Genomic DNA, 9,954 nt, shown 5'->3' on the forward strand with positions numbered 1-9,954 from the left:
GAAGACAGTGAGGGGCAAGAGAGGGTTCTGGAATAGCTGTAAAGGAAAGATCCCTGAGCTCCAGAGAGAACCCCTTCCTATCTTTGGATGACCCTATCGTGGAGAGGCTTATATCAATGTGGTAAAACCTTATCTGGTCCTCAGGAAGTGTTGCTGAAGCAGAGGCGGTTGCAGATCTGAATCACGTGGCTGAGTGTACCTGGTGAAATAGATCATCAGCCACCAAAGTATTTTTTAGGTGAGAGGGGAAACCAGGTTACTGCTACCTCTCCTGCGGGAGTTTTTTTTCATAATTTTTTTCATAATTCAGATAAAATGACATCCAATTTGGATATGCCTTTGGCACTTTCAGAACTGCTAGAAAAGGGAATAGAAAAAAATCCAATTTCAGAATAACTGTGGTTTCTTACTACCTCCCAGTTAACAAAAATTCCAGGAGTTAGAAATCAAAGACAAACCCTGCAAATCTATAATTTCAACTGCAACGGCAGTCCACAGCCTGCACTCCCTTGACAAGGGTTAGTAAGGTTCTCTTGCCACTAAAATGACAGCATTCTCCCTATAGAACTATAGAACTAGTCCATCTGCCAGGTTGATGAAGTCTCACCTGGAGGTGCCCTGCCTAAAGACCTCCGGCCTCTTCCCTGGCAAATTTCCTCAATGGTCATCTATCTAAAGGTAAAGATCATCATTTTTTTTAAAGATTTATTTATTTATTTATACAAGCACTGGGTACAGTCAGAAGAGCAGGAGGGTGAGAGAATTCACCAGAGACAGAGCGGGGAGCAGAACAGGCAGACCCACGAAATACACTGCTGAGGAGAGTAGCGGGCACAGCAGGAGAGGTCTGTCGCACCATGTGGGACCCTCACCAGTGGCCAGGGATCGAACCGGCGCTGCAGAGGCTGCGGGCAGCTTCGCAGTCCATGTTCAACCACTGCGCCACCGGGGGAGGCCCTAAAGATCATCTTATAACCCATCTTATTACAAGTCCAGCAGCTTAGTAACTTAAATGGAAACAATCAACATTAGTAGTCATCAATAAGAAATGTATAAATTCGTCCACAGTTTGGCTAGCTGAATTATGCAGAACCTATCCAATAAGTAATTTCTTATAACCTCTGGTAAGTTTGCTATAAGAGAAAAGACCTAGAAACATTCCTGAACATACTGGGTCAGGTTTTACTAAGAAACTTTATTCTCATTCTTTGTTGCAGTATTTTAAATAATTTGGAGCAAGAATAAGTAAATCAAACACAGAAGTTGCTCCATCCTCTTGCCTCCAATTGAATTACAATAGTTCTCCCCTCCCACAGTTGGGTATCAATTCTGTCCTTCAAAACCTTTCAAAGTATGTGTGGAAAGATATTGAACATTACTTGAAGCCTATTCTGGCTGCCAAAGCATGCCCTAAGGAAATTATTTACTGTGTAGATTATGCCCAGTCATATTGTTCTGATGTCACTGGAAAATGACTTTCTCACCTGAAGGCAAGTCCATCAGACAGGGCCCACCCAGACATCCTAGCACAGTTTGCTGCCTTCAATGCTTAGTGTTCTTTATAAGCCGTCCATCCACTTTCCTTTGTGACAATGCAATCTAAGAACTTTTTTTTTTAATCAGACTTCCCACTATAGAATTATATAAAGTATGTTCCCCCAAGGGTCATAAAGGCAGTAGAGCCACTGACCAGCAGTGGCTGGATCCAGCCTGACTTCTCTGCTAGGCTGTGGGAAAGCCAGGCACCCCATCTAGGATTCCATTTTCTCATCTCTAGTGCCAGGAGACTCCCCAAGTCCTTGCAGCTCGTCAGTGCTGAAGCCGAAGTCTAGCAGGGGATCTCTAAATTTACTCAGCAATAGAGTAATAATAGCCACCAGTGGCCTCCCTTCCCCAGCCCAGTAATTTCTAGAACTTTCCATAACTGTTCTTCTGTACAATCTAAAAACAAAACTGCAAAGCAAATTAAAAAACATATTTTACCCCAAACTAAAATAATGTAGAGCAATTCACAATTTCCTCTTTCCTAATTCTTTACTAGATAGTTTTAGGTTTTGTTTTTTTTTTTTCCTAATTCAAGGCTATTTTGAAGGAAGGAAACAAAATTGACTATGCCCAACCTTTTCTTCTTGCTAAATAAATATCCCTAGTTACACTTATATTTCTTTTTTTTTTTCTTTTTTTTCTTTTTTTTGTGGAACCCTCTCTGGCAACCGGGGAACAAACCGGCTCTGCAGAGGCTGTGGGCAGCCTCGCAGCCCAGTGCTTAACCACTGCACCACCAGGGGAGGCCCTACACTTATATTTCTAATGAATTTTTTCACTTGGCTGTTTCAAAGTCACCTCACATTCAATCTGTTTTAATCACACTGGTCATTTTTCACCTAACTTGTCCCCCTTTCGGATTTCACCACCTCTGTCACTAGCACCGTCAGTGGCCCAGGCTTAAGGCCATGGAATGAACTTTCTTTCATCCTGCAATGCTCCAGTAATGAAATTGTCACCTCTTTGATTTCAGCTCACTCTGCCTGTTTTGTAGCTAAACAACTGTAGGGGCATCTGAATTAGTTTATCATCTGAATTAGTTTATCAGATTATCTCTTGCTGCTGCTGAGAAACTGGAATAGCTCTCTTCTTTATAAAAGAGAATGCAAACTTCTAGCTCCTCAACAATGGTATTGACCTTATCTCCATGCACCCTTGCTCCGACTTGTAGAAGATGGTCCAGCCTGCTGAGTCCTATTCCACACTTGCATTCTGGCCTGTCTCTTCTTTTCCCTGTTGCCTAGTCCTCCCTCCTAGCCTTTCTTCAGCTGTCAAGCCCTTACTCATTCCCCAGCTCAAGCCCATTCCCTGTTTGAAACTTCCCCCCTTCAATCCATTTGGAAATTATCTGTCCTTCAGAATATTTGAAGAATGCAATTGGAACCCAAACCATGATTTTCTATTGTTTTTTGTTTTTTATTTATTTATTTTTTTATACAAGCACTGGGTATAGTCAGAAGCGCGGGAGGGTGAGAGAATTCACCAAAGCCAGAGCAGGGAGCAGAACAGGCAGACCCACGAAATACACTGCTGAGGGGAGCAGCGGGTGTGGCAGGAGAGGTCTGTGCACCATGTGGGACTCTCGCCCAGCAGCCGGGGATCAAACCGGCACTGCAGAGGCTGTGGGCAGCCTCACAACCCAGTGCTCAACCACTGAGCCACCGGGGAGGCCCTTCTATTGTTTTTTAAATGATATGTAAGCCATCCTTTTTTCTAAGATTATGAACTTCTTGAGAAAATATGTCACTTTTTCCATCACTTAGTCTCCCAGGCACCCATTCTACATAGAGTATAATAAAAGTTCAATGAAAGCTTGTTGACTGAGATGGTGAATCCATCCAAACACTGTCAATGTAACCATTTCTCCCCTAATTAACTAGGTGTTGATTGGTTTTTATTAATAAAATAATATAGTTATAAAATAGAATATAATTATTATAAAATAATATGGATACCAGCTAATAAATAATAATTAATTGGTTAAATATTCTCGTACCTAAAAATCTGATAATCAATAGTCATGAATATAGAGACTAATGGAGAAAAGAATTTGGCCATAGAAATCCAGGCTGGGGGGCCTCCCTGGTGGTGCAAGGGGTTAAGATGCAACCTATGAAGCAATCCACAGCCACTGCAGCACAAGTAGGATCCCCGGCCAGGGAGCTGCCCACATGGTGCAGCAGACCTCTCCAGGCTCGCCTGCTGCTCCCCTCAGCAGTGTGTTTCAGTCGGTCTGCCCATTCTGCTCCCCACTCTGTCTCTGGTGAATCCTCTCGCCCCCCACACCTCTGGCCTGTACCCTAGTTCTTGTATGCATAAATAAATACATCTTTAAAAAAAAAAAAAGAAATCCAGGCTGGGAGAGCAGAACAAAGTGATTTAATGCTCTGTCTCATCCCAAGAGGGCATTTTCAGAGTTGCACACTCATAATAGGATGATATACAAGGACTTAACCCTTGTTATATATATATTAGATTTCAGTGTTTTATATTTAGGGAGACAGTCCATCCTGTTCTTCCTTCACCAATTTTGAAATGTACCTTACAATCTTCCCTGCCAAGGGACAGACCATTTCTTTCCTTTTAACACCCAGAGGTATAGTGTCTTTCACTTGACTTTGGGGACCCATATTCCTGGCCTGCTACTGGTCTCCAAAAGAAATTATGTAATGGGGGGGGGCCGCCCTGGTGGTGCAGGGGTCAAAGTCTCAGCTATCAAGCTGTCAGCAGTCACTGCAGCATGAATTTGATTTCCCACCGGGGAGCTTTATTCTTATTCTCACATGATATAGCAGACCTCTCCTGTCTCACCCACTGCTCTCCTCAACAGTGTATTTCAGTAGATCTACTTGTTCTGCTCCCCACTCTGTCTCTGATGAATCCTCTCACCCCCCACCTCTGACTTACACCCCAGTTCTTGGATGCATAAATAAATAAAAATAAATCTTTGAAAAGAAAAAAAATTATGTAACGGGCAGTGAATGAACCAGTAGGTGAATGATGTTCTAGAAGGAAAAAAAAAACAACTCACACCTTTGAAAGCAGTATTTCCCACCTAGTCCTTGAATCTTTAACACCTTCCCACACAATCTTTCACTTAAGTCCCACTTTTCTGGCTTGTGAAGATAAAGAAATACTATAAATCTGGATACAAGTTTTATGTGCAAAGAAAATCCCTGCTTCTTAAAATCTTGGAAATTAAGTTATCATGAATTTTTGGATTTTTTTTTTTTTTTTAAGATTTATTTATTTATTTATACAAGCACTGGGTAGAGTCAGAAGCACAGGAGGGTGACAGAATTCACCAGGGACAGAGCAGGGAACAGAACAGGCAGACTGACGAAGTACACTGCTGAGGGGAGCAGCGGGCAGCAGGAGAGGTCTGCGTGCCATGTGGGACCCTCACCCGGTGGCTGGGGATTGAACTGGCACTGCAGAGACTGCAGGCAGCTTTGCAACCCAGCGCTCAACCACTGCACCACTGGGGAGGCCCATGAATTTTTGGATTTACTCTTAGTAGCTTTAATCCCTATTGGCAAAAATTAAATAAATAAGAAGATGAAGTATAGGATGTCAAGAATCACAGATTCAAGAAAAGGTAATTTGTGAAAGTGTTGGGACACAATAGGTTGTGGGAAGCTGGTTTGAACTCAAGATTTGATTCACCTCCATCAGGGCCTATTTCCTTCCTATCTCTTGACAACTTCAAGGTCTTCTCAAATTTATAGTATTCTATAATCATCCAGGAAGGGTAAAAAAAGATCTGTGGGCTCTTCTCAAATGGCGTCTTATTAGAAAGGCCTTCCCTGACCATTCATGTGGGAGAAGGACCAGTCTCCACTGCCTGTCTCTCTTTTATTGCTTTGTTTTTTGCACACTACTTACCACCAATGACAATGCTTTCTGTTTGTTCACTATCCTTCCTGGCCTGCCACTTCCACTTCATGAGAGCATAGGCTATTTAACTGACGGCATTCCCCAAGGTTTCAAATATGGGCAGGTAGAGTATAGTCCCCCAGACAAATAGGCATTAAATAAATGGATGAACCCATAACAAAATTTGGAAAGACCAAATCAAACCAAATCATGCTCACAGGAACTACTTGTAATATAAACTAAGGACACAGTATAGAGTAGTAAAGAAAATCAGAACTAAAAGATCACACAGAGATCAGCCACCGTGGTCACTTCACAAATTTAGAAAATGAGGTTGAGAGGTTAAGTGACTTCACTAAGTCATAAGCTCCTGTTTTGACAGAAATAATAAAATGATTCACTACTGAGTCCCAATTTTTGGTACACATATGGTAATTATGGAACTTGCTAACATTAATCTCAGTGCGGTGGGTCTCCACACTATGACTTTATTCTTTTGGATCTAGAGGTTTTTTCCTAATACATCTTACTCTTTATCAGCTAACACTCAGCTAGTTGAGAAGATTACCAAGAGTCAAATCACCTGGCAATAGGGGTTGGGGACGAAGAATCTGAGCTTTATCTTTTGTTGTTTTTATTTTTTTAATGAAGTACACTTTTCTTTTAAAAAAATTATTTTTTATTCATACAATGTTTGCTTTCTTTTCTCAGGTGTGGTCCCCATAGAATTCCCAGGACCAGTTCACCTGTGCACCATCACCACAGTCCCTTCCTTGTGCTCACCCCGCCTTTCCCTCAGCCTCCCCTGTAGAATGTCTCTGATTTATAGTTTATTTTTGTTTTGTTGTGCTGTGTTTTTGTTGTTGTCGTTATCATTTTTTATTCCTGAAGTACCTTTTTCTTACAGTGTTGCTAATTTTTGGACAGAATATGATTTCTCTCCTCAGGTTGTGGTCACCGCTGTTCACCCACCAACAAAACCCCCAAATCCATCAGTGAAGTCCTCTGTGCTCTCCCCCAATAACTCCCCTCCTGGATGGCCCCAGATCTATGGTAAGTTTTCAAGGTTTGCTTTGTATGATCCTTCACATATAAGTGAAGGGTCACTTTAGTTTGGTTTCACATATAAGTGAAACCATCCGATATTTTTATCTTTCTCCTTCTGACTAACTCCATTGAGCATGATCCCTTAGAGCTAAGTATAAAGGTCTGTACTCAAATCCCAGCTCCATGATTTAAATAGTTGGCTGTTCTTGGACAAATTACTTAGTTTCTCCGAGTCGGATGAGCTGAGGTGTATTTACCATTTGCTGGTAGTGATTATTACTACTCTTTGCAAATTTTGCTTAGGATAAAGTTGGAAACCAAATGCATCAAGATAAAAGAAAAAGTAAACTTTGGATGTTGATTCAAAAGTCTTCAAAGGTTAACTTAACCTTGGGTTAAGTTTACCCTGTGATCTGAGGCAGTTAGCTCAGAAGCGAGCACCTCTCAGGGGTTGCTTGCATTTCATGGGCCAGAAGCCAGAGCTTGCATTCAAAGCAGCACTTTGGGTCCTGCTTGGAAGGGTGTGAGCGGCCAGCAATCAATTGTTTGGTAATGTCAGTCCGGTTAGAACTGGATTAAGGTACTGTGTACACACACGTATCTTTTTTTTTTTTTTTCACTCAAGTGGTTTTTTTTGTTTGTTTGTTTTTAAGATTTATTTATTTATTTATTTATACAAGCACTGGGCACAGTCAGAAGCGCAGGAGAGTGAGAGAATTCACAGAGCCAGAGCAGGGAGCAGAGCAGGCAGAAGGACCGAAGTACACTGCTGAGGGGAGCAGCGGGCGGCAGGAGAGGTCTGCACGCCATGCGGGACCCTCCTCTGGTGGCCGGGGAGCAGCCGGGGATCGAACCGGCGTTGCAGAGGCTGCGGGCAGCTTCGCAACCCAGCGCTCAACCGCTGCGCCACCGGGGAGACCCTGTACTCACTTATCTATTGGAAATAGCAAAACAACTTTGGAAATGAGAGAAGCAGATTTGCCAGGACTTTGCTCAAAGAAGCTACCTCATTTGAAAGACAGGAATGCTGAGAGGGAGGGAGAAGAAGAAAAGGGGGGAGAGGGGGTGGGGGAGAGACAGGAAAGGAGGGAGGGAGATTGGGGTTGATGGCAGGTCTGAGGAGCAAAAGGCCTTCTAACAAGGCTGAGTTTGGTTTCTTGCAGGATTTTGGTTTAGCTGAGTGGTGTAGCCAGCGTGAAGCCGGAGTCGCTGCTATTGACCCGGGACGGTAGGCCCCGTAAAGTCCTTGGGGGCCCTTCTTTTCCACTTGACCTCCACAAAGAATCTGTCTCTTTTCTATTCAAGTGTTTTCTATTGAAAGAAAATTCATTTGAACAAGTGCCAGATTTTTAACCTGTCTTGGATCTCTTGATCCAGTTCTACCTGTGGGGCCTTAATTTTATCTTCTCAGGAGGCCCTGCTCACTAAGCCCAGCTCATGGACTCTGCACATCACCTCACCACAGCCTCTGAGGTCTCTCTGCTAATCTGAACCCTAGAGTGGCTGCATGAGGGGGAGCTCCCTATATGTCCTCTAGGCACTTAGACATTAGTTGATGTGATATTGCTACTTATAACAGCTAGTGGCTGAGATGACTGAACTTAATTGATTTGCTTCTCTATTTAGCAGTATTTCAAATAAGACAGTATATATACATATACATGATATAGATGCGCAAATGATCACAGATCATGCATTTCATTTCATCAAGCACTTGCCTCTATTCATCCTGTTCTCTATGCTCCATTATCTTTCCTTTCATAATGAAATATTTCTCATGGGAAATAACAGTATCCATATGAAGGATGCTTTAAGGCTCAATTCAAATACCTCCTCTCCTATGAGGCCTGCCCTGATTCTCCAACTCATCATCAGTCAATCCCTCTTCTACCACATTCTCATATCACCTTTTGAACACCTCTCTCTACTGGAAATTGTAGGCAATGGTCTTTATGTCTGTTTCCTTCACAATACTAGAAGCTCCAGGAGGGCATGATCAATATATTTTTCTTATCTATTGCACCTGGTGGGTGGGTATCTTGTTCTATCAAACTATCGGGCTGGATTTTAAACACCAGGATAAATATATATCATCTTTGTATAATAATAATTTTACTCAATGGCAATTTTTTTTTTTTTTTTTTTTTTGTTGGGACCCTCGCCTGTGGCCCGGAATCGAACTGGTGCTGCAGAGGCTGCAGATAGCCTCGCAACCCAGCGCTCAACCACTGCACCACCAGGGGAGGCCCAATAGCAAATAATTTTTGAATCAGATTTTATTGATCTGTCATTCATTTAAAAAAAGTGCATTATTTTGGGGGTAAAATTTCATACTTAAGCATGTACCTGCTTCACTCTCCCTTTAACAATAATTTCTTAAATTGGTGTGTGTGTGTGTGTATATATATATATATATTTTTTTTAAATGCTCAGATATTTTGTAGAGTAAAATTATCTTGAGTTTTAAAGATAAATACATTCATATTTTTTGTTCACATTCATCTGATATGAAAAGTTTGCAGGAGTGGGAGCTCAACATGTTTGAACTGAATTCCAGGGGATGTTTATGGTTCTTTTGGGATTTCTTTCCCAAAAGAAAACAATAGCGGTTGGTCAAGGCATATCAACTTTCAGCTATTAAGATGAATGTCTGAGGATCCAATATATAACACGGTGACTATAGTTGATAAATCTGTATGGTAAAATTAAAATTTGCTGGGAGAACAGAACTTAAATATTCTCACCAAAAGGTAAAAATTATGTGAGGTGGTGGATGTGTTCATTAACTCAATGGGTGGAGTTCTTTCATAATATATACGTCTATCAAATCATTACATTGTACACTTAAAGTATATGACAATTTGATTTTTCAATTAAACCTCAATTAAGTTAGGTGGAAAAAAGAAAATAACACACATTTATTTGTCATATTAATTAACAAGCTAGAAAAGGGAGCTGGACACATCAATGTAAATTTTGTTTTAAGAGATGTTCACTCTCAAAACACGTAGACTAAGAACTCTAACAGAGCACTGCCCTCGGCAAAGATGAAATACTTTTTCTATTAAAAAAAAAAGTATAATGTATCACACATAAACAAATAACATATGTAAGATAGGTACAAGTTTAGCATCTAAGTAATATTTTAAGTGAATAATACATATTTATCAAGTGAAATATCCTGGACACTTGATAATCTTGTGCTAGTTATGAAGCTACTACCAAGAAGAAGGAGGTAAGACAAATATTAGTATTTGTATACTAATTATTTAGTATATTAGGTTTAATATGGCTAAGTAGAAATAAATCAGCTATGACATTATTTGTAAACCTTGGTTTATACTTATTATATTACTTTAAAGTCTAAATTATAAGAATAATTTTAAAAATAATACATGCTCAGTGTAGAAATATAGAGAACCTGGCAGATTTTGCCCTTCTCTCTCTTCCTCTCTGTATGTGAGAGGGTCAATGGGAATCAAAGGG

This window comes from Talpa occidentalis, unplaced genomic scaffold (genome assembly GCF_014898055.3).
Source record: "Talpa occidentalis isolate TD23 unplaced genomic scaffold, MPIMG_talOcc4v2.1 talOcc4.5, whole genome shotgun sequence".
Lineage (NCBI taxonomy): Eukaryota > Metazoa > Chordata > Mammalia > Eulipotyphla > Talpidae > Talpa > Talpa occidentalis.